At 38.6% G+C, this 26,220-nt stretch overlaps 1 long non-coding RNA gene across 1 annotated transcript in view; it reads right to left on the reverse strand.

The window, feature by feature from the left end:
* Positions 1 to 1,472: 1,472 nt before the first annotated feature.
* LOC116408294 overlaps positions 1,473 to 26,220 on the reverse strand; it is a 37,600-nt gene continuing 12,852 nt past the window's right edge. The window contains exon 4 of the long non-coding RNA XR_004220852.1: positions 1,473 to 1,546. This is a non-coding gene — a long non-coding RNA (uncharacterized LOC116408294). The remainder of the gene's footprint in view (positions 1,547 to 26,220) is intronic.

A 26,220-nucleotide genomic window follows, 5' to 3' on the forward strand; every position in this document is an offset into this window, starting at 1 on the left:
ACAGTGAAAACAGTTCTAAAGTTTAGAAAATATGTGAATTTTTTGTAATTATGCCCCCCAAGTGTAACAGCCATAAACTTAAGTAGAATGTTCTGCCAAAAAGAGGAAAAGCTGTTTCAGTGGGGACTGGACTGGTTAGAGATTAATATCTCTAGTCCAGTCCCCAGTGCAGATGCGGCTAGCAGGCGGCATGCTGCCCCCAGATCTTCACCGCCCTTGGCCCGGGCTTTTGTGGCCTGCCCATAAATCCAGGCCTGCGCATTAATACTAATTATTAGTACTTGTGTATAAAATGTATTAGTATTACATATTAATTAATATTTTTTTTTGGTAGTGTTGAATTTCACCCCATTGGCATTTACACCAGTCTGCTTCTTGCTTACTGCGTTTGTGGAATGTGTATGCTGCATATATATATAGAACTACTGAATGCAATGTGAGTGCAGAATACAGTAATATAGTGTTGTATTACAGTAGAGATGTACTGAATCAAAATATATTGGGTCTGGCCTAATACCAAGTAATCCAGCAAAAATTCTGTGAATCAATTAGGATTCAGCTAACAATAAAATGGAGGGGCCCATTTATTACATTCTGATTTAAGGGATTTTAGAGTTTTTTTAAATTAATATTATACAAAAATAATCTATATAAACTAGGCATATTTGCACACTTTTATTGTTTGAATGTATTAATCTTTAAATGGTTGCATTTATTATATTGCCAGTGGATAGGGGCACATTGGGTCTAATAGGACTTGTGTACTGGTGTGTTTGATTGTTTGATTTGTCTTGATAAAGGCTGGTTATCCAACCAAAATATTGATGACTCTTTAAATCCAGTGAGTGTGAATCGTTTGTTGGATATATACGTTAGCCACATACCCCTGACTCAAACTAAAGCACAATTGCTGGAGGTGAATTATATTCAAAGTAAGAAGTGATGAATATGACGGTGCCCATCCAAAGTCCATTCTAACTAATACAACCCAGAGCTAAATGTGCCCATGGTGGAACTTCAGTAGAGTGGCCTGTCTTTGGCATAGGACTCAAAAGGTCATGCGCCTATGAGCAAATTATCTGGAAGTAAGGTAAAAGGGTCGTAATACTGATAAATTATGGGTTAAGAGTCTATTTATCTCATTGTACACATGTTCACATGTGTAACATACTCTGTACCAAAGAGCAACACAGTGATATTTGCTGCTCCTAGCTATGTACATGTTTAATCTTTTAGCTGATCAGCTGTTCATGAGCACTGCAAACTGTTCTTATCTCTAGCTACAGGCACAGCAGTATGCATACACTGTGGTGCAGGCAGGCGTTTATATTTAATATGAACCATAAATATATTATAACTCATATATGGAAAAATGTAGGATCTGTAATTTCAAAATAATTATGACAGTTTCAGCAATTTTCTTCATGGTGCAGATAAGGATTGAGTGGAATGTAAACATTACCTTATATGTAAGCGAAATGTGGAAGGAGATGCAGAGGCACAGCGAATGGGGTGGTAAAGTAACACGGGAATATGCAGAGGAACCCTATAAAATGAGAGAGGCAGGGATATTGCATAAAAAATGGGTTTGGTATAAAAAGGTGAGTTTCCTTTTATAACTAATCCTATATGCATAGCTTTAGTAACTTTAGGGAAACAGTTGCTTTCTCCATGTTTTAAATACATTGTGCCTGCTTCCAACTTCTGGACTGCCCTTCACCTACCAAGCTTAGTTTGTTGGGAATCTCACGTTGCATGCCATTAATGGAACAGTAACATCAAAAAATGAAATTGTTTGAAAGTAAAATATAATGTAGTGTTGCCTTGCACTGGTAAAACTGATCTGTTTGCTCCAGAAAGACTGCAATACTGTGTAAAGTAAACAATCTACTGTGTGTCTGTGAGAAAAGCCATTCAAATGAGAAAAGGCTCAGGTTACATAACAGATAAGCTCTGTAGAATATAATGGTGTTTTACAGTGTTATCTACTATTTAACCTGTGCCATTTATCCCTATTTCAATTGCCTCAATTGCTACACAGCAGTGTTGTTTATATAAGCCAGGGGTCCTCAACCTTTTTTTACCCATGAGCAACATTTAAATATAAAAACAATTGGGGAGCAACACAAGTATGAAAAAAGTTTAGGAGGAGACCACTAAGAGCCTTAATTGTTTTTTTGGTAGCCCAGTTTAAACTGGCAGATTACAGAAGTCTCTGTTTGGCAGTACACATGGTCTTTATGCTTCCAAAACTTGTCTTTTTTTAAGAAATTAAAAAATAGGCACCTGCTCTGAGGCCACTGGGGGCAACATCAAAGAGGGTGGTGAGCAACATGTTGCTTATGAGCCACTGGTTGGGGATCACCGATATAATAATCTGTTGGTGTTACTGTATGTTCCTTTAATCACTATGGGCAATTTCAGCAGCAGAGTAAAGCAGTTTAATTGAAACAAATTACAGCCACAAAAATCAAAAAGGAAGATTACCCAGTCATTGAAGGAATGAATGGGCAAAGTTTTTTACAAGAGGAGCAGTAATGCCCAAGAGACACATTTATGTAAGATATGCAGTTGGCTTGAGTTAATGAAATTTCATTGGTAAATGATTTTACTAGGGGTTTATCTTAGAATGAGGAGTATTGCTGGTTTCCCCTTGCATCACTCTAACTACAGCCATAGCATTAGTAGGAATCACTAATTTAACTTGAAAACTCACTCAGCATTTAAGTGGGAGACTTTGATGTCTTTAAGGGTCAGTAGTGGTTGGAATTGAATTGATAATTTAAATGTCAATGAATGTAAGAAAAACAGTAATAAATTGTGACAATGTGAATGTAGAAACCAATATGAAACAACTGCAGCTGCTACTATTTCCTTTGGCTTCGCTAACCTGCTGAGAAATACAGGTATAGGACCCATTATCCAGAATGCTCGGGACCAAGGGTATTCCGGATAAGGGGTCTTTCTGTAATTTGGATCTCCATACCTTAAGTCTACTAAAAAAACAATAAAACATGAATTAAACCCAATAGGATTGTTTTGCATCCAATAAGGATTAGTTATATCTTAGTTTGGATCAAGTACAAGGTACTGTTTTATTACTAAAGAGAAAAAGGAAATCCGTTTTAAAATTCTAAATTATTTTATTAAAATGGAGTCTATGGGAGATGGACTTTCCGTAATTCGGAGCTTTCTGGATAACGGGTTTCCGGATAAGGGATCCTATACCTGTATATATTTAATATAAGCCTCTAATTAAACCATGAAATATAAGCCCTTAAACAGATAAAATGTCTAAAGTCTATACAAATAATAATTACAATTACTGAACTAAAGTTAGTAGCAATACACTGATATTAATAACAATTTATACATATATCAAAATTGCGCTTTAGTAAATGGGGGCTGCACCCATACAACCACAACTTTGATGTTATATTAGTGTAACTTTCAACGTCCTCTGTCCTGCACCCTGGACTAGGGCAACACTGCAGCTTAAGGGTGAAAACACACTGGGCTACTAGAAGCAGCCACTTTTCAAGGCTACTAAACTCCGGAAAAATACCCTGCCATAGACTATACTGAGAACTGTCTCTGCTATAACACACATAGAGACAGTCATCAGTAAATGATCAGCATTGGGTTTTTTTGTAGCCACGACAAGTAGCTGCTACTAGTAGCTCTGTGTTTCTTCACCCTAAAACAGTACTAAAGAGAATGGGTTTCCCTTGGTTCCCAAGTATGTGCAGCGGATACAATGCAGAGCACATATAGCTGTTGTTTATACAGTGGTGTGAAAAACTATTTGCCCCCTTCCTGATTTCTTATTCTTTTGCATGTTTGTCACACTTAAATGTTTCTGCTCATCAAACACATTTAACTATTAGTCAAAGATAACACAAGTAAACACAAAATTCAGTTTTTAAATGAGGGTTTTTATTATTTAGGGAGAAAAAAAATCCAAACCTACATGGCCCTGTGTGAAAAAGTAATTGCCCCCTGAACCTAATAACTGGTTGGGCCACCCTTAGCAGCAATAACTGCAATCAAGCGTTTGCGATAACTTGCAACGAGTCTTTTACAGCGCTCTGGAGGAATTTTGGCCCACTCATCTTTGCAGAATTGTTGTAATTCAGCTTTATTTGAGGGTTTTCTAGCATGAACCGCCTTTTTAAGGTCATGCCACAACATCTCAATAGGATTCAGGTCAGGACTTTGACTAGGCCACTCCAAAGTCTTCATTTTGTTTTTCTTCAGCCATTCAGAGGTGGATTTGCTGGTGTGTTTTGGGTCATTGTCCTGCTGCAGCACCCAAGATCGCTTCAGCTTGAGTTGACGAACAGATGGCCGGACATTCTCCTTCAGGATTTTTTGGTAGACAGTAGAATTCACGGTTCCATCTATCACAGCAAGCCTTCCAGGTCCTGAAGCAGCAAAACAACCCCAGACCATCACACTACCACCACCATATTTTACTGTTGGTATGATGTTCTTTTTCTGAAATGCTGTGTTACTTTTACGCCAGATGTAACGGGACACGCACCTTCCAAAAAGTTCAACTTTTGTCTCGTCGGTCCACAAGGTATTTTCTCAAAAGTCTTGGCAATCATTGAGATGTTTTTTAGCAAAATTGAGATGAGCCATAATGTTCTTTTTGCTTAAAAGTGGTTTGCGCCTTGGAAATCTGCCATGCAGGCCGTTTTTGCCCAGTCTCTTTCTTATGGTGGAGTCGTGAACACTGACCTTAATTGAGGCAAGTGAGGCCTGCAGTTCTTTAGATGTTGTCCTGGGGTCTTTTGTGGCCTCTCGGATGAGTTGTCTCTGCGCTCTTGGGGTAATTTTGGTCGGCCGGCCACTCCTGGGAAGGTTCACCACTGTTCCATGTTTTTGCCATTTGTGGATAATGGCTCTCACTGTGGTTCGCTGGAGTCCCAAAGCTTTAGAAATGGCTTTATAACCTTTACCAGACTGATAGATCTCAATTACTTTTGTTCTCATTTGTTCCTGAATTTCTTTGGATCTTGGCATGATGTCTAGCTTTTGAGGTGCTTTTGGTCTACTTCTCTGTGTCAGGTAGCTCCTATTTAAGTGATTTCTTGATTGAAACAGGTGTGGCAGTAATCAGGCCTGGGGGTGACTACAGAAATTGATATTGAAATTGAAAATTGAAATTGATAAACCACAGTTAAGTTATTTTTTAACAAGGGGGGGCAATCACTTTTTCACACAGGGCCATGTAGATTTGGAGTTTTTTTTCTCCCTTAATAACATAAACCTTCATTTTAAAACTGCATTTTGTGTTCAATTATGTTATCTTTGACTAATAGTTAACGGTTTTTGATGAGCAGAAACATTTAAGTGTGACAAACATGCAAAAGAATAAGAAATCAGGAAGGGGGCAAATAGTTTTTCACACCACTGTATGTCCACATGCGCAGATTTCACTGGATTATTCTAAGTAGCCTCTTTTTAAATAATGGTATTGAGCCATTTGCAATTGTTTTTTCTTCTCTTCTCTCTCCCTTAGATGTCTGTGATTTTACTCCAATTGTTTGGCTTTTATCCCTAGTTGGTCTAGTGAGTCATTAGATTTAATCCTCCATATATAATAAAAGGCACTACATTTGCCCAGAAGCTGTAACCTATAGCAACCAATAAGGTGTTTGCTTTCAAACAAGTGACCAGTAAATTCTACTTGCTGATTGGTTGCTATGGGTTACTGATGACATAACCCCAAATGTCTGACGAGTTTGGCCCTATATGGAAGTGTTTCTTCACATGATTTTTTTTGAGCAATGTACACACACTATATTATCCGTTTATATTATCTTCCTTGCTTTGGTTTTCTAGAAGCCCAATCGAAGGGGAAAAGTTGAAGGGAGCTGCAATCAATTTGATCAGTTCCCAATCAACTGGGAGGGCCACGTTACAAACACTGATCACTCTATGGGGGTTACATAATAAAAGCCACTAAGTTTGCCCAGGAGCTGTAACTTATAGCAATCAATCAACAGGTAGCAATCAACAGGTTCATATGCTTACAAAAGATTGTTATAATCTGCCTAGGACAGCTTCCATTGGCTTTTACATGACCTCACTAGCTTTAGATGGTATAGCTTTGTATTACAAAAAATTTGTGGTTTTGCGTAATTAGTAAAATATTTGAAGCGCTAAAAAGTACAATTCATGAAAACAACACAAAAAAAAAATATGAACATTAGTAAATCTGGCCATAAGTCTCCTTGCAGGTACTGTACATTCACTGAACCAAATCAGTGAGCTGCACTCCATATACCAGACCATTGTGCTACACTCCCTGACCCAGACCATTAAGCTACACTCATTATGTCCATTATCATTAGTCCATTATGTTACACTTGCTAAGCAAGTCCATTATGTTACACTCGTTGACCAAGATCATCGAGATAAACTAACTGGCCTAAACTATTGGGCGAAATTCATCTGAACCAGAACATTGAGCCAAATTCTTCTTTCCAAGACCATTTATCTACACTCGCTAATCCAGACCAGTGATCTACACACATTGAACAAGACAACATAGCTCTACTTACTGAACCAAACCACTGAGCTGCACTCCATGAACACAAAAAATAAGTTGCACTCCATGAACCAGAATAAGGAGCTACACTCGCTGATCAAAAACAATGAGCTGCACTCGCTGACACAGACCATTGTGCTGCACTCACTGACAGAGACCACTGAGCTACACTCGCTGACCCAGACCATTGAGATACACTCAGTGAACAAGACCCCTGAGTTATTTGTCATAAAGTAGACCATTAAGATGCATTCCATCCAACACACTATTCAGCATCACTTACTGACCCAGAAAGTTTAAATGATTTTAAGCAGACGTAAGTTAGGGATATCAAAATTACGGATAGATCCCTTATCCTGAAAACCCCAGGTCCCAAGAATTCTAGATAGCAGGTCCCATTTCTGTAAATGGTGTGTATGAACTAATGTATTGCACATTAGAGAAGAGAAGAAGAGGCACAGAATTACAGACTGGGGAAGAGAAGATGTACTGAATTAGAAATTAAGGAGACAACTAGTAAATGGGACAGAGCACAGAATGCTAAGCTGTTAACACCCGTTGCATGATGGTAGGAGCACCCTGTATTGTAAAGCCTGACTTTACCACTCAGGAGAGACAGGGATATCAACTCCCATCCATGAGTTTTTTTGCGGAAACCTGTGTAGCCCTGGATCAGCCAAAGCTTCTCCTGGCAACCCATGGTGGGAGAAGTACCCTGTGTGGCAAGGCCAACTTTACCCCTCACATTGCAGCAAGCCTGACTTTACCCCTCAATAGAGCAGTGACACTCCTCAACCCTCATGCTCCGAGTGATCTGGCACTACCGTCTGTCCTCCGTAAAGGGGTATGCCTTCTTCCCCACGTTACAGTCGAGCTGGGCTGCAGACGGGACAAGTAGCGAAAAGCTTAGCTTCTGGCTTGTGGGTGTTAAACAGTAATGAAAGGAATCAGTGTGTATGATGTAGTACAGGTAGGGGATCCCTTATCCGGAAACCCATTATCCAGAAAGTTCAGAATTACGGAATGGCCATCTCACAATAACTCCATTAGAAGCAAATACAAGTATAGGATCCATTATCCAGAATGCTCAGGTCCAAGGGTATTCCGGATAAGGGGTCTTTCCGTAATTTGGATCTCCATACCTTAAGTCTACTAAATAATTGATAAAACATTTATAAAACCCAATAGGATTGTTTTGCATCCAATAAGGATTATTTATATCTTAGTTGGGATCAATTACAAGGTACTGTTTTATTATTACAGAGAAAAAATAAATCAGTTTTTAGATTCTGAAGTATGTGATTAAAATGGAGTCTATGGGAGACCGGCTTTCTGTTATTCGGTGGTTTCTGGATAACGGGTTTCCAGATAAGGGATCCCATACCTCTAATTCTATTTTTTTAAACTGTTTCCCTTTTTCTCTGTAATAATAAAACAGTACCTTGTACTTGATCCCAACTAAGATATAAATAATCTATATTGGAGGCAGAACAGTCCTATTGGGTTTATGTCATATTTAAATGATTTTTAGCAGACTTACATTACGGAGATCTAAATTACGGAAAGATCCCTTATCCGGAAAACCCCAGGTCCCGAGAATTCTGGATAACAGGTCCCATTTCTGTAAATGGTGTGTATGAACTAATGTATTGCACTTTAGAGAAGAGAAGAAGAGGCACAGAATGACAGACTGGGGAAGAGAAGATGTACTGAATTAGAAATCAGGGAGACAACTAGTAAATGGGATGTTAAATAGTAATCAAATGAATCAGTGTGTATGATGTAGTACAGGTAAGGGATCCCTTATCCAGAAAGTTCCGAATTACGGAAAGGCCATCTCACATAGACTCAATTATAAGCAAATAATTGTAATTTTTAAAATTGATTCCTTTTTTTCTCTGTAATAATAAAACAGTACCTTGTACTTGATCCCAACTAAGAAATAGTTAATCTATATTGGAGGCAGAACAGTCCTATTGGGTTTATTTCATATTTAAATGACTTTTAGCAGACTTAAGTTAGGGAGATCTAAATTACGGAAAGATCCCTTATCCGGAAAACCCCAGGTCCCGGGAATTCTGGATAACAGGTCCCATTTCTGTAAATGGTGTGTATGAACTAATGTATTGCACATTAGAGAAGAGAAGAAGAGGCACAGAATTACAGACTGGGGAAGAGAAGATGTACTGAATTAGAAATAAGGGAGACAAATAATAAATGGGATGTTAAAAAGTAATGAAATGAATCAGTGTGTATGATGTAGTACAGGTAAGGAATCCCTTATCCAGAAAGTTCAGAATTACGGAATGGCCATCTCACAATAACTCCATTAGAAGCAAATACAAGTATAGGATCCATTATCCAGAATGCTCGGGTCCAAGGGTATTCCGGATAAGGGGTCTTTCCGTAATTTGGATCTCCATACCTTAAGTCTACTAAATAATTGATAAAACATTTATAAAACTTAATAGGATTGTTTTGCACCCAATAAGGATTATTTATATCTTAGTTGGGATCAATTACAAGGTACTGTTTTATTATTACAGAGAAAAAATAAATCAGTTTTTAGATTCTGAAGTATGTGATTAAAACAGAGTCTATGGGAGACCGGCTTTCTGTTATTCGGTGGTTTCTGGATAACGGGTTTCCAGATAAGGGATCCCATACCTGTAATTCTATTTATTTTTAACTGTTAACTGTTTTTCTCTTTAATAATAAAACAGTACCTTGTACTTGATACCAACTAAGATATAAATAATCTATATTGGAGGCAGAACAGTCCTATTGGGTTTATGTCATATTTAAATGATTTTTAGCAGACTTACATTACGGAGATCTAAATTACGGAAAGATCCCTTATCCGGAAAACCCCAGGTCCCGAGAATTCTGGATAACAGGTCCCATTTCTGTAAATGGTGTGTATGAACTAATGTATTGCACTTTAGAGAAGAAGAGGCACAGAATGACAGACTGGGGAAGAGAAGATGTACTGAATTAGAAATTAGGGAGACAACTAGTAAATGGGATGTTAAATAGTAATCAAATGAATCAGTGTGTATGATGTAGTACAGGTAAGGGATATCTTATCCAGAAAGTTCCAAATTACGGAAAGGCCATCTCACATAGACTCCATTATAAGCAAATAATTGTAATTTTTAAAATTGATTCCTTTTTTCTCTGTAATAATAAAACAGGACCTTGTACTTGATCCCAACTAAGAAATAGTTAATCTATATTGGAGGCAGAACAGTCCTATTGGGTTTATTTCATATTTAAATGACTTTTAGCAGACTTAAGTTAGGGAGATCTAAATTACGGAAAGATCCCTTATCCGGAAAACCCCAGGTCCCGGGAATTCTGGATAACAGGTCCCATTTCTGTAAATGGTGTGTATGAACTAATGTATTGCACATTAGAGAAGAGAAGAAGAGGCACAGAATTACAGACTGGGGAAGAGAAGATGTACTGAATTAGAAATAAGGGAGACAAATAATAAATGGGATGTTAAAAAGTAATGAAATGAATCAGTGTGTATGATGTAGTACAGGTAAGGAATCCCTTATCCAGAAAGTTCCGAATTACGGAAAGGCCATCTCACATAGACTCCATTATAAGCAAATAATTGTAATTTTTAAAATTGATTCCTATTTTTCTCTGTAATAATAAAACAGTACCTTGTACTTGACCCCAACTAAGAAATAGTTTATCTATTTTGGAGGCAGAACAGTCCTATTGGGTTTATTTCATATTTAAATGATTTTTAGCAGACTTACATTAGGGAGATCTAAATTACGGAAAGATCCCTTATCCGGAAAACCCCAGGTCTGAGAATTCTGGATAGCAGGTCCCATTTCTTTAAATGGTGTGTATGAACTAATGTATTGCACATTAGAGAAGAGAAGAAGAGGCACAGAATTACAGACTGGGGAAGAGAAGATGTACTGAATTAGAAATGAGGGAGACAACTAGTAAATGGGAAAGAGCACAGAATGCTAAGCTGTTAACACCCGTTGCATGATGGTAGGAGCACCCTGTATTGTAAAGCCTGACTTTACCACTCTGGAGAGACAGGGATATCCACTCCCAGCCATGAGTTTTTTCGCGGAAACCTGTGCAGCCCTGGATCAGCCAAAGCTTCTCCTGGCAACCCATGGTGGGAGAAGTACCCTGTGTGGCAAGGCCAACTTTACCCCTCACATTGCAGCAAGCCTGACTTTACCCCTCAATAGAGCAGTGACACTCCTCAACCCTCATGCTCCGAGTGATCTGGCACTACCGTCTGTCCTCCGTAAAGGGGTATGCCTTCTTCCCCACGTTACAGTCGAGCTGGGCTGCAGACGGGACAAGTAGCGAAAAGCTTAGCTTCTGGCTTGTGGGTGTTAAACAGTAATGAAAGGAATCAGTGTGTATGATGTAGTACAGGTAGGGGATCCCTTATCCGGAAACCCATTATCCAGAAAGTTCAGAATTACGGAATGGCCATCTCACAATAACTCCATTAGAAGCAAATACAAGTATAGGATCCATTATCCAGAATGCTCGGGTCCAAGGGTATTCCGGATAAGGGGTCTTTCCGTAATTTGGATCTCCATACCTTAAGTCTACTAAAAAATTTATAAAACATTTATAAAACTTAATAGGATTGTTTTGCACCCAATAAGGATTATTTATATCTTAGTTGGGATCAATTACAAGGTACTGTTTTATTATTACAGAGAAAAAATAAATCAGTTTTTAGATTCTGAAGTATGTGATTAAAATGGAGTCTATGGGAGACCGGCTTTCTGTTATTCGGTGGTTTCTGGATAACGGGTTTCCAGATAAGGGATCCCATACCTGTAATTCTATTTATTTTTTAACTGTTAACTGCTTTTCTCTTTAATAATAAAACAGTACCTTGTACTTGATACCAACTAAGATATAAATAATCTATATTGGAGGCAGAACAGTCCTATTGGGTTTTTGTCATATTTAAATGATTTTTAGCAGACTTACATTACGGAGATCTAAATTACGGAAAGATCCCTTATCCGGAAAACCCCAGGTCCCGAGAATTCTGGATAACAGGTCCCATTTCTGTAAATGGTGTGTATGAACTAATGTATTGCACTTTAGAGAAGAGAAGAAGAGGCACAGAATGACAGACTGGGGAAGAGAAGATGTACTGAATTAGAAATAAGGGAGACAAATAGTAAATGGGATGTTAAAAAGTAATGAAATGAATCAGTGTGTATGATGTAGTACAGGTAAGGAATCCCTTATCCAGAAAGTTCCGAATTACGGAAAGGCCATCTCACATAGACTCCATTATAAGCAAATAATTGTAATTTTTAAAATTGATCCCTATTTTTCTCTGTAATAATAAAACAGTACCTTGTACTTGACCCCAACTAAGAAATAGTTTATCTATTTTGGAGGCAGAACAGTCCTATTGGGTTTATTTCATATTTAAATGATTTTTAGCAGACTTACATTAGGGAGATCTAAATTACGGAAAGATCCCTTATCCGGAAAACCCCAGGTCTGAGAATTCTGGATAGCAGGTCCCATTTCTTTAAATGGTGTGTATGAACTAATGTATTGCACATTAGAGAAGAGACGAAGAGGCACAGAATTACAGACTGGGGAAGAGAAGATGTACTGAATTAGAAATGAGGGAGACAACTAGTAAATGGGAAAGAGCACAGAATGCTAAGCTGTTAACACCCGTTGCATGATGGTAGGAGCACCCTGTATTGTAAAGCCTGACTTTACCACTCTGGAGAGACAGGGATATCCACTCCCAGCCATGAGTTTTTTCGCGGAAACCTGTGCAGCCCTGGATCAGCCAAAGCTTCTCCTGGCAACCCATGGTGGGAGAAGTACCCTGTGTGGCAAGGCCAACTTTACCCCTCACATTGCAGCAAGCCTGACTTTACCCCTCAATAGAGCAGTGACACTCCTCAACCCTCATGCTCCGAGTGATCTGGCACTACCGTCTGTCCTCCGTAAAGGGGTATGCCTTCTTCCCCACGTTACAGTCGAGCTGGGCTGCAGACGGGACAAGTAGCGAAAAGCTTAGCTTCTGGCTTGTGGGTGTTAAACAGTAATGAAAGGAATCAGTGTGTATGATGTAGTACAGGTAGGGGATCCCTTATCCGGAAACCCATTATCCAGAAAGTTCAGAATTACGGAATGGCCATCTCACAATAACTCCATTAGAAGCAAATACAAGTATAGGATCCATTATCCAGAATGCTCGGGTCCAAGGGTATTCCGGATAAGGGGTCTTTCCGTAATTTGGATCTCCATACCTTAAGTCTACTAAATAATTGATAAAACATTTATAAAACCCAATAGGATTGTTTTGCATCCAATAAGGATTATTTATATCTTAGTTGGGATCAATTACAAGGTACTGTTTTATTATTACAGAGAAAAAATAAATCAGTTTTTAGATTCTGAAGTATGTGATTAAAATGGAGTCTATGGGAGACCGGCTTTCTGTTATTCGGTGGTTTCTGGATAACGGGTTTCCAGATAAGGGATCCCATACCTCTAATTCTATTTTTTTAAACTGTTTCCCTTTTTCTCTGTAATAATAAAACAGTACCTTGTACTTGATCCCAACTAAGATATAAATAATCTATATTGGAGGCAGAACAGTCCTATTGGGTTTATGTCATATTTAAATGATTTTTAGCAGACTTACATTACGGAGATCTAAATTACGGAAAGATCCCTTATCCGGAAAACCCCAGGTCCCGAGAATTCTGGATAACAGGTCCCGTTTCTGTAAATGGTGTGTATGAACTAATGTATTGCACTTTAGAGAAGAGAAGAAGAGGCACAGAATGACAGACTGGGGAAGAGAAGATGTACTGAATTAGAAATCAGGGAGACAACTAGTAAATGGGATGTTAAATAGTAATCAAATGAATCAGTGTGTATGATGTAGTACAGGTAAGGGATCCCTTATCCAGAAAGTTCCGAATTACGGAAAGGCCATCTCACATAGACTCCATTATAAGCAAATAATTGTAATTTTTAAAATTGATTCCTTTTTTTCTCTGTAATAATAAAACAGTACCTTGTACTTGATCCCAACTAAGAAATAGTTAATCTATATTGGAGGCAGAACAGTCCTATTGGGTTTATTTCATATTTAAATGACTTTTAGCAGACTTAAGTTAGGGAGATCTAAATTACGGAAAGATCCCTTATCCGGAAAACCCCAGGTCCCGGGAATTCTGGATAACAGGTCCCATTTCTGTAAATGGTGTGTATGAACTAATGTATTGCACATTAGAGAAGAGAAGAAGAGGCACAGAATTACAGACTGGGGAAGAGAAGATGTACTGAATTAGAAATAAGGGAGACAAATAGTAAATGGGATGTTAAAAAGTAATGAAATGAATCAGTGTGTATGATGTAGTACAGGTAAGGAATCCCTTATCCAGAAAGTTCCGAATTACGGAAAGGCCATCTCACATAGACTCCATTATAAGCAAATAATTGTAATTTTTAAAATTGATTCCTATTTTTCTCTGTAATAATAAAACAGTACCTTGTACTTGACCCCAACTAAGAAATAGTTTATCTATTTTGGAGGCAGAACAGTCCTATTGGGTTTATTTCATATTTAAATGATTTTTAGCAGACTTACATTAGGGAGATCTAAATTACGGAAAGATCCCTTATCCGGAAAACCCCAGGTCTGAGAATTCTGGATAGCAGGTCCCATTTCTTTAAATGGTGTGTATGAACTAATGTATTGCACATTAGAGAAGAGAAGAAGAGGCACAGAATTACAGACTGGGGAAGAGAAGATGTACTGAATTAGAAATGAGGGAGACAACTAGTAAATGGGAAAGAGCACAGAATGCTAAGCTGTTAACACCCGTTGCATGATGGTAGGAGCACCCTGTATTGTAAAGCCTGACTTTACCACTCTGGAGAGACAGGGATATCCACTCCCAGCCATGAGTTTTTTCGCGGAAACCTGTGCAGCCCTGGATCAGCCAAAGCTTCTCCTGGCAACCCATGGTGGGAGAAGTACCCTGTGTGGCAAGGCCAACTTTACCCCTCACATTGCAGCAAGCCTGACTTTACCCCTCAATAGAGCAGTGACACTCCTCAACCCTCATGCTCCGAGTGATCTGGCACTACCGTCTGTCCTCCGTAAAGGGGTATGCCTTCTTCCCCACGTTACAGTCGAGCTGGGCTGCAGACGGGACAAGTAGCGAAAAGCTTAGCTTCTGGCTTGTGGGTGTTAAACAGTAATGAAAGGAATCAGTGTGTATGATGTAGTACAGGTAGGGGATCCCTTATCCGGAAACCCATTATCCAGAAAGTTCAGAATTACGGAATGGCCATCTCACAATAACTCCATTAGAAGCAAATACAAGTATAGGATCCATTATCCAGAATGCTCGGGTCCAAGGGTATTCCGGATAAGGGGTCTTTCCGTAATTTGGATCTCCATACCTTAAGTCTACTAAATAATTGATAAAACATTTATAAAACCCAATAGGATTGTTTTGCATCCAATAAGGATTATTTATATCTTAGTTGGGATCAATTACAAGGTACTGTTTTATTATTACAGAGAAAAAATAAATCAGTTTTTAGATTCTGAAGTATGTGATTAAAATGGAGTCTATGGGAGACCGGCTTTCTGTTATTCGGTGGTTTCTGGATAACGGGTTTCCAGATAAGGGATCCCATACCTGTAATTCTATTTTTTTAAACTGTTTCCCTTTTTCTCTGTAATAATAAAACAGTACCTTGTACTTGATACCAACTAAGATATAAATAATCTATATTGGAGGCAGAACAGTCCTATTGGGTTTATGTCATATTTAAATGATTTTTAGCAGACTTACATTACGGAAATCTAAATTACGGAAAGATCCCTTATCCGGAAAACCCCAGGTCCCGAGAATTCTGGATAACAGGTCCCATTTCTGTAAATGGTGTGTATGAACTAATGTATTGCACTTTAGAGAAGAGAAGAAGAGGCACAGAATGACAGACTGGGGAAGAGAAGATGTACTGAATTAGAAATGAGGGAGACAACTAGTAAATGGGATGTTAAATAGTAATCAAATGAATCAGTATATATGATGTAGTACAGGTAAGGGATCCCTTATCCAGAAAGTTCCGAATTACGGAAAGGCCATCTCACATAGACTCCATTATAAGCAAATAATTGTAATTTTTAAAATTGATTCCTTTTTTTCTCTGTAATAATAAAACAGTACCTTGTACTTGATCCCAACTAAGAAATAGTTAATCTATATTGGAGGCAGAACAGTCCTATTGGGTTTATTTCATTTTTAAATGACTTTTAGCAGACTTAAGTTAGGGAGATCTAAATTACGGAAAGGTCCCTTATCCGGAAAACCCCAGGTCTGAGAATTCTGGATAGCAGGTCCCATTTCTTTAAATGGTGTGTATGAACTAATGTATTGCACATTAGAGAAGAGACGAAGAGGCACAGAATTACAGACTGGGGAAGAGAAGATGTACTGAATTAGAAATGAGGGAGACAACTAGTAAATGGGAAAGAGCACAGAATGCTAAGCTGTTAACACCCGTTGCATGATGGTAGGAGCACCCTGTATTGTAAAGCCTGACTTTACCACTCTGGAGAGACAGGGATATCCACTCCCAGCCATGAGTTTTTTTCGCGGAAACCTGTGCAGCCCTGGATCAGCCAAAGCTTCTCCTGGCAACCCATGGTGGGAGAAGTACCCTGTGTGGCAAGGCCAACTTTACCCCTCACATTGCAGCAAGCCTGACTTTACCCCTCAATAGAGCAGTGACACTCCTCAACCCTCATGCTCCGAGTGATCTGGCACTACCGTCTGTCCTCCGTAAAGGGGTATGCCTTCTTCCCCACGTTACAGTCGAGCTGGGCTGCAGACGGGACAAGTAGCGAAAAGCTTAGCTTCTGGCTTGTGGGTGTTAAACAGTAATGAAAGGAATCAGTGTGTATGATGTAGTACAGGTAGGGGATCCCTTATCCGGAAACCCATTATCCAGAAAGTTCAGAATTACGGAATGGCCATCTCACAATAACTCCATTAGAAGCAAATACAAGTATAGGATCCATTATCCAGAATGCTCGGGTCCAAGGGTATTCCGGATAAGGGGTCTTTCCGTAATTTGGATCTCCATACCTTAAGTCTACTAAATAATTGATAAAACATTTATAAAACCCAATAGGATTGTTTTGCATCCAATAAGGATTATTTATATCTTAGTTGGGATCAATTACAAGGTACTGTTTTATTATTACAGAGAAAAAATAAATCAGTTTTTAGATTCTGAAGTATGTGATTAAAATGGAGTCTATGGGAGACCGGCTTTCTGTTATTCGGTGGTTTCTGGATAACGGGTTTCCAGATAAGGGATCCCATACCTCTAATTCTATTTTTTTAAACTGTTTCCCTTTTTCTCTGTAATAATAAAACAGTACCTTGTACTTGATCCCAACTAAGATATAAATAATCTATATTGGAGGCAGAACAGTCCTATTGGGTTTATGTCATATTTAAATGATTTTTAGCAGACTTACATTACGGAGATCTAAATTACGGAAAGATCCCTTATCCGGAAAACCCCAGGTCCCGAGAATTCTGGATAACAGGTCCCGTTTCTGTAAATGGTGTGTATGAACTAATGTATTGCACTTTAGAGAAGAGAAGAAGAGGCACAGAATGACAGACTGGGGAAGAGAAGATGTACTGAATTAGAAATCAGGGAGACAACTAGTAAATGGGATGTTAAATAGTAATCAAATGAATCAGTGTGTATGATGTAGTACAGGTAAGGGATCCCTTATCCAGAAAGTTCCGAATTACGGAAAGGCCATCTCACATAGACTCCATTATAAGCAAATAATTGTAATTTTAAAATTGATTCCTTTTTTTCTCTGTAATAATAAAACAGTACCTTGTACTTGATCCCAACTAAGAAATAGTTAATCTATATTGGAGGCAGAACAGTCCTATTGGGTTTATTTCATATTTAAATGACTTTTAGCAGACTTAAGTTAGGGAGATCTAAATTACGGAAAGATCCCTTATCCGGAAAACCCCAGGTCCCGGGAATTCTGGATAACAGGTCCCATTTCTGTAAATGGTGTGTATGAACTAATGTATTGCACATTAGAGAAGAGAAGAAGAGGCACAGAATTACAGACTGGGGAAGAGAAGATGTACTGAATTAGAAATAAGGGAGACAAATAGTAAATGGGATGTTAAAAAGTAATGAAATGAATCAGTGTGTATGATGTAGTACAGGTAAGGAATCCCTTATCCAGAAAGTTCCGAATTACGGAAAGGCCATCTCACATAGACTCCATTATAAGCAAATAATTGTAATTTTTAAAATTGATTCCTATTTTTCTCTGTAATAATAAAACAGTACCTTGTACTTGACCCCAACTAAGAAATAGTTTATCTATTTTGGAGGCAGAACAGTCCTATTGGGTTTATTTCATATTTAAATGATTTTTAGCAGACTTACATTAGGGAGATCTAAATTACGGAAAGATCCCTTATCCGGAAAACCCCAGGTCTGAGAATTCTGGATAGCAGGTCCCATTTCTTTAAATGGTGTGTATGAACTAATGTATTGCACATTAGAGAAGAGAAGAAGAGGCACAGAATTACAGACTGGGGAAGAGAAGATGTACTGAATTAGAAATGAGGGAGACAACTAGTAAATGGGAAAGAGCACAGAATGCTAAGCTGTTAACACCCGTTGCATGATGGTAGGAGCACCCTGTATTGTAAAGCCTGACTTTACCACTCTGGAGAGACAGTGATATCCACTCCCAGCCATGAGTTTTTTCGCGGAAACCTGTGCAGCCCTGGATCAGCCAAAGCTTCTCCTGGCAACCCATGGTGGGAGAAGTACCCTGTGTGGCAAGGCCAACTTTACCCCTCACATTGCAGCAAGCCTGACTTTACCCCTCAATAGAGCAGTGACACTCCTCAACCCTCATGCTCCGAGTGATCTGGCACTACCGTCTGTCCTCCGTAAAGGGGTATGCCTTCTTCCCCACGTTACAGTCGAGCTGGGCTGCAGACGGGACAAGTAGCGAAAAGCTTAGCTTCTGGCTTGTGGGTGTTAAACAGTAATGAAAGGAATCAGTGTGTATGATGTAGTACAGGTAGGGGATCCCTTATCCGGAAACCCATTATCCAGAAAGTTCAGAATTACGGAATGGCCATCTCACAATAACTCCATTAGAAGCAAATACAAGTATAGGATCCATTATCCAGAATGCTCGGGTCCAAGGGTATTCCGGATAAGGGGTCTTTCCGTAATTTGGATCTCCATACCTTAAGTCTACTAAATAATTGATAAAACATTTATAAAACTTAATAGGATTGTTTTGCACCCAATAAGGATTATTTATATCTTAGTTGGGATCAATTACAAGGTACTGTTTTATTATTACAGAGAAAAAATAAATCAGTTTTTAGATTCTGAAGTATGTGATTAAAACAGAGTCTATGGGAGACCGGCTTTCTGTTATTCGGTGGTTTCTGGATAACGGGTTTCCAGATAAGGGATCCCATACCTGTAATTCTATTTATTTTTTAACTGTTAACTGTTTTTCTCTTTAATAATAAAACAGTACCTTGTACTTGATACCAACTAAGATATAAATAATCTATATTGGAGGCAGAACAGTCCTATTGGGTTTATGTCATATTTAAATGATTTTTAGCAGACTTACATTACGGAGATCTAAATTACGGAAAGATCCCTTATCCGGAAAACCCCAGGTCCCGAGAATTCTGGATAACAGGTCCCATTTCTGTAAATGGTGTGTATGAACTAATGTATTGCACTTTAGAGAAGAAGAGGCACAGAATGACAGACTGGGGAAGAGAAGATGTACTGAATTAGAAATTAGGGAGACAACTAGTAAATGGGATGTTAAATAGTAATCAAATGAATCAGTGTGTATGATGTAGTACAGGTAAGGGATATCTTATCCAGAAAGTTCCAAATTACGGAAAGGCCATCTCACATAGACTCCATTATAAGCAAATAATTGTAATTTTTAAAATTGATTCCTTTTTTTCTCTGTAATAATAAAACAGGACCTTGTACTTGATCCCAACTAAGAAATAGTTAATCTATATTGGAGGCAGAACAGTCCTATTGGGTTTATTTCATATTTAAATGACTTTTAGCAGACTTAAGTTAGGGAGATCTAAATTACGGAAAGATCCCTTATCCGGAAAACCCCAGGTCCCGGGAATTCTGGATAACAGGTCCCATTTCTGTAAATGGTGTGTATGAACTAATGTATTGCACATTAGAGAAGAGAAGAAGAGGCACAGAATTACAGACTGGGGAAGAGAAGATGTACTGAATTAGAAATAAGGGAGACAAATAATAAATGGGATGTTAAAAAGTAATGAAATGAATCAGTGTGTATGATGTAGTACAGGTAAGGAATCCCTTATCCAGAAAGTTCCGAATTACGGAAAGGCCATCTCACATAGACTCCATTATAAGCAAATAATTGTAATTTTTAAAATTGATTCCTTTTTTTCTCTGTAATAATAAAACAGGACCTTGTACTTGATCCCAACTAAGAAATAGTTAATCTATATTGGAGGCAGAACAGTCCTATTGGGTTTATTTCATATTTAAATGACTTTTAGCAGACTTAAGTTAGGTAGATCTAAATTACGGAAAGATCCCTTATCCGGAAAACCCCAGGTCCCGGGAATTCTGGATAACAGGTCCCATTTCTGTAAATGGTGTGTATGAACTAATGTATTGCACTTTAGAGAAGAGAAGAAGAGGCACAGAATTACAGACTGGGGAAGAGAAGATGTACTGAATTAGAAATAAGGGAGACAAATAGTAAATGGGATGTTAAAAAGTAATGAAATGAATCAGTGTGTATGATGTAGTACAGGTAGGGGATCCCTTATCCGGAAACCCATTATCCAGAAAGTTCAGAATTACGGAATGGCCATCTCACAATAACTCCATTAGAAGCAAATACAAGTATAGGATCCATTATCCAGAATGCTCGGGTCCAAGGGTATTCCGGATAAGGGGTCTTTCCGTAATTTGGATCTCCATACCTTAAGTCTACTAAAAAATTTATAAAACATTTATAAAACTTAATAGGATTGTTTTGCACCCAATAAGGATTATTTATATCTTAGTTGGGATCAATTACAAGGTACTGTTTTATTATTACAGAGAAAAAATAAATCAGTTTTTAGATTCTGAAGTATGTGATTAAAATGGAGTCTATGGGAGACCGGCTTTCTGTTATTCGGTGGTTTCTGGATAACGGGTTTACAGATAAGGGATCCCATACCTGTAATTCTATTTATTTTTTAACTGTTAACTGTTTTTCTCTTTAATAATAAAACAGTACCTTGTACTTGATACCAACTAAGATATAAATAATCTATATTGGAGGCAGAACAGTCCTATTGGGTTTTTGTCATATTTAAATGATTTTTAGCAGACTTACATTACGGAGATCTAAATTACGGAAAGATCCCTTATCCGGAAAACCACAGGTCCCGAGAATTCTGGATAACAGGTCCCATTTCTGTAAATGGTGTGTATGAACTAATGTATTGCACTTTAGAGAAGAGAAGAAGAGGCACAGAATGACAGACTGGGGAAGAGAAGATGTACTGAATTAGAAATCAGGGAGACAAATAGTAAATGGGATGTTAAAAAGTAATGAAATGAATCAGTGTGTATGATGTAGTACATGTAAGGGATCCCTTATCCAGAAAGTTCCGAATTACGGAAAGGCCATCTCACATAGACTCCATTATAAGCAAATAATTGTAATTTTTAAAATTGATTCCTATTTTTCTCTGTAATAATAAAACAGTACCTTGTACTTGACCCCAACTAAGAAATAGTTTATCTATTTTGGAGGCAGAACAGTCCTATTGGGTTTATTTCATATTTAAATGATTTTTAGCAGACTTACATTAGGGAGATCTAAATTACGGAAAGATCCCTTATCCGGAAAACCCCAGGTCTGAGAATTCTGGATAGCAGGTCCCATTTCTTTAAATGGTGTGTATGAACTAATGTATTGCACATTAGAGAAGAGAAGAAGAGGCACAGAATTACAGACTGGGGAAGAGAAGATGTACTGAATTAGAAATGAGGGAGACAACTAGTAAATGGGAAAGAGCACAGAATGCTAAGCTGTTAACACCCGTTGCATGATGGTAGGAGCACCCTGTATTGTAAAGCCTGACTTTACCACTCTGGAGAGACAGGGATATCCACTCCCAGCCATGAGTTTTTTCGCGGAAACCTGTGCAGCCCTGGATCAGCCAAAGCTTCTCCTGGCAACCCATGGTGGGAGAAGTACCCTGTGTGGCAAGGCCAACTTTACCCCTCACATTGCAGCAAGCCTGACTTTACCCCTCAATAGAGCAGTGACACTCCTCAACCCTCATGCTCCGAGTGATCTGGCACTACCGTCTGTCCTCCGTAAAGGGGTATGCCTTCTTCCCCACGTTACAGTCGAGCTGGGCTGCAGACGGGACAAGTAGCGAAAAGCTTAGCTTCTGGCTTGTGGGTGTTAAACAGTAATGAAAGGAATCAGTGTGTATGATGTAGTACAGGTAGGGGATCCCTTATCCGGAAACCCATTATCCAGAAAGTTCAGAATTACGGAATGGCCATCTCACAATAACTCCATTAGAAGCAAATACAAGTATAGGATCCATTATCCAGAATGCTCGGGTCCAAGGGTATTCCGGATAAGGGGTCTTTCCGTAATTTGGATCTCCATACCTTAAGTCTACTAAATAATTGATAAAACATTTATAAAACCCAATAGGATTGTTTTGCATCCAATAAGGATTATTTATATCTTAGTTGGGATCAATTACAAGGTACTGTTTTTTTATTACAGAGAAAAAATAAATCAGTTTTTAGATTCTGAAGTATGTGATTAAAATGGAGTCTATGGGAGACCGGCTTTCTGTTATTCGGTGGTTTCTGGATAACGGGTTTCCAGATAAGGGATCCCATACCTCTAATTCTATTTTTTTTAAACTGTTTCCCTTTTTCTCTGTAATAATAAAACAGTACCTTGTACTTGATCCCAACTAAGATATAAATAATCTATATTGGAGGCAGAACAGTCCTATTGGGTTTATGTCATATTTAAATGATTTTTAGCAGACTTACATTACGGAGATCTAAATTACGGAAAGATCCCTTATCCGGAAAACCCCAGGTCCCGAGAATTCTGGATAACAGGTCCCATTTCTGTAAATGGTGTGTATGAACTAATGTATTGCACTTTAGAGAAGAGAAGAAGAGGCACAGAATGACAGACTGGGGAAGAGAAGATGTACTGAATTAGAAATGAGGGAGACAACTAGTAAATGGGATGTTAAATAGTAATCAAATGAATCAGTGTGTATGATGTAGTACAGGTAAGGGATCCCTTATCCAGAAAGTTCCGAATTACGGAAAGGCCATCTCACATAGACTCCATTATAAGCAAATAATTGTAATTTTTAAAATTGATTCCTTTTTTTCTCTGTAATAATAAAACAGTACCTTGTACTTGATCCCAACTAAGAAATAGTTAATCTATATTGGAGGCAGAACAGTCCTATTGGGTTTATTTCATATTTAAATGACTTTTAGCAGACTTAAGTTAGGGAGATCTAAATTACGGAAAGATCCCTTATCCGGAAAACCCCAGGTCCCGGGAATTCTGGATAACAGGTCCCATTTCTGTAAATGGTGTGTATGAACTAATGTATTGCACATTAGAGAAGAGAAGAAGAGGCACAGAATTACAGACTGGGGAAGAGAAGATGTACTGAATTAGAAATAAGGGAGACAAATAGTAAATGGGATGTTAAAAAGTAATGAAATGAATCAGTGTGTATGATGTAGTACAGGTAAGGAATCCCTTATCCAGAAAGTTCCGAATTACGGAAAGGCCATCTCACATAGACTCCATTATAAGCAAATAATTGTAATTTTTAAAATTGATTCCTATTTTTCTCTGTAATAATAAAACAGTACCTTGTACTTGACCCCAACTAAGAAATAGTTTATCTATTTTGGAGGCAGAACAGTCCTATTGGGTTTATTTCATATTTAAATGATTTTTAGCAGACTTACATTAGGGAGATCTAAATTATGGAAAGATCCCTTATCCGGAAAACCCCAGGTCTGAGAATTCTGGATAGCAGGTCCCATTTCTTTAAATGGTGTGTATGAACTAATGTATTGCACATTAGAGAAGAGAAGAAGAGGCACAGAATTACAGACTGGGGAAGAGAAGATGTACTGAATTAGAAATGAGGGAGACAACTAGTAAATGGGAAAGAGCACAGAATGCTAAGCTGTTAACACCCTTTGCATGATGGTAGGAGCACCCTGTATTGTAAAGCCTGACTTTACCACTCTGGAGAGACAGGGATATCCACTCCCAGCCATGAGTTTTTTCGCGGAAACCTGTGTAGCCCTGGATCAGCCAAAGCTTCTCCTGGCAACCCATGGTGGGAGAAGTACCCTGTGTGGCAAGGCCAACTTTACCCCTCACATTGCAGCAAGCCTGACTTTACCCCTCAATAGAGCAGTGACACTCCTCAACCCTCATGCTCCGAGTGATCTGGCACTACCGTCTGTCCTCCGTAAAGGGGTATGCCTTCTTCCCCACGTTACAGTCGAGCTGGGCTGCAGACGGGACAAGTAGCGAAAAGCTTAGCTTCTGGCTTGTGGGTGTTAAACAGTAATGAAAGGAATCAGTGTGTATGATGTAGTACAGGTAGGGGATCCCTTATCCGGAAACCCATTATCCAGAAAGTTCAGAATTACGGAATGGCCATCTCACAATAACTCCATTAGAAGCAAATACAAGTATAGGATCCATGATCCAGAATGCTCGGGTCCAAGGGTATTCCGGATAAGGGGTCTTTCCGTAATTTGGATCTCCATACCTTAAGTCTACTAAATAATTGATAAAACATTTATAAAACCCAATAGGATTGTTTTGCCTCCAATAAGGATTATTTATATCTTAGTTGGGATCAATTACAAGGTACTGTTTTATTATTACAGAGAAAAAATAAATCAGTTTTTAGATTCTGAAGTATGTGATTAAAATGGAGTCTATGGGAGACCGGCTTTCTGTTATTCGGTGGTTTCTGGATAACGGGTTTCAAGATAAGGGATCCCATACCTGTAATTCTATTTTTTTAAACTGTTTCCCTTTTTCTCTGTAATAATAAAACAGTACCTTGTACTTGATACCAACTAAGATATAAATAATCTATATTGGAGGCAGAACAGTCCTATTGGGTTTATGTCATATTTAAATGATTTTTAGCAGACTTACATTACGGAGATCTAAATTACGGAAAGATCCCTTATCCGGAAAACCCCAGGTCCCGAGAATTCTGGATAACAGGTCCCATTTCTGTAAATGGTGTGTATGAACTAATGTATTGCACTTTAGAGAAGAGAAGAAGAGGCACAGAATGACAGACTGGGGAAGAGAAGATGTACTGAATTAGAAATGAGGGAGACAACTAGTAAATGGGATGTTAAATAGTAATCAAATGAATCAGTATATATGATGTAGTACAGGTAAGGGATCCCTTATCCAGAAAGTTCCGAATTACGGAAAGGCCATCTCACATAGACTCCATTATAAGCAAATAATTGTAATTTTTAAAATTGATTCCTTTTTTTCTCTGTAATAATAAAACAGTACCTTGTACTTGATCCCAACTAAGAAATAGTTAATCTATATTGGAGGCAGAACAGTCCTATTGGGTTTATTTCATATTTAAATGACTTTTAGCAGACTTAAGTTAGGGAGATCTAAATTACGGAAAGGTCCCTTATCCGGAAAACCCCAGGTCTAAGAATTCTGGATAGCAGGTCCCATTTCTTTAAATGGTGTGTATGAACTAATGTATTGCACATTAGAGAAGAGACGAAGAGGCACAGAATTACAGACTGGGGAAGAGAAGATGTACTGAATTAGAAATGAGGGAGACAACTAGTAAATGGGAAAGAGCACAGAATGCTAAGCTGTTAACACCCGTTGCATGATGGTAGGAGCACCCTGTATTGTAAAGCCTGACTTTACCACTCTGGAGAGACAGGGATATCCACTCCCAGCCATGAGTTTTTTTCGCGGAAACCTGTGCAGCCCTTGATCAGCCAAAGCTTCTCCTGGCAACCCATGGTGGGAGAAGTACCCTGTGTGGCAAGGCCAACTTTACCCCTCACATTGCAGCAAGCCTGACTTTACCCCTCAATAGAGCAGTGACACTCCTCAACCCTCATGCTCCGAGTGATCTGGCACTACCGTCTGTCCTCCGTAAAGGGGTATGCCTTCTTCCCCACGTTACAGTCGAGCTGGGCTGCAGACGGGACAAGTAGCGAAAAGCTTAGCTTCTGGCTTGTGGGTGTTAAACAGTAATGATTAGTGTGTATGATGTAGTACAGGTAGGGGATCCCTTATCCGGAAACCCATTATCCAGAAAGTTCAGAATTACGGAATGGCCATCTCACAATAACTCCATTAGAAGCAAATACAAGTATAGGATCCATTATCAAGAATGCTCGGGTCCAAGGGTATTCCGGATAAGGGGTCTTTCCGTAATTTG

The sequence above is a fragment of the Xenopus tropicalis genome, chromosome 1 (assembly GCF_000004195.4).
Source record: "Xenopus tropicalis strain Nigerian chromosome 1, UCB_Xtro_10.0, whole genome shotgun sequence".
Taxonomy (NCBI): Eukaryota; Metazoa; Chordata; class Amphibia; order Anura; family Pipidae; genus Xenopus; species Xenopus tropicalis.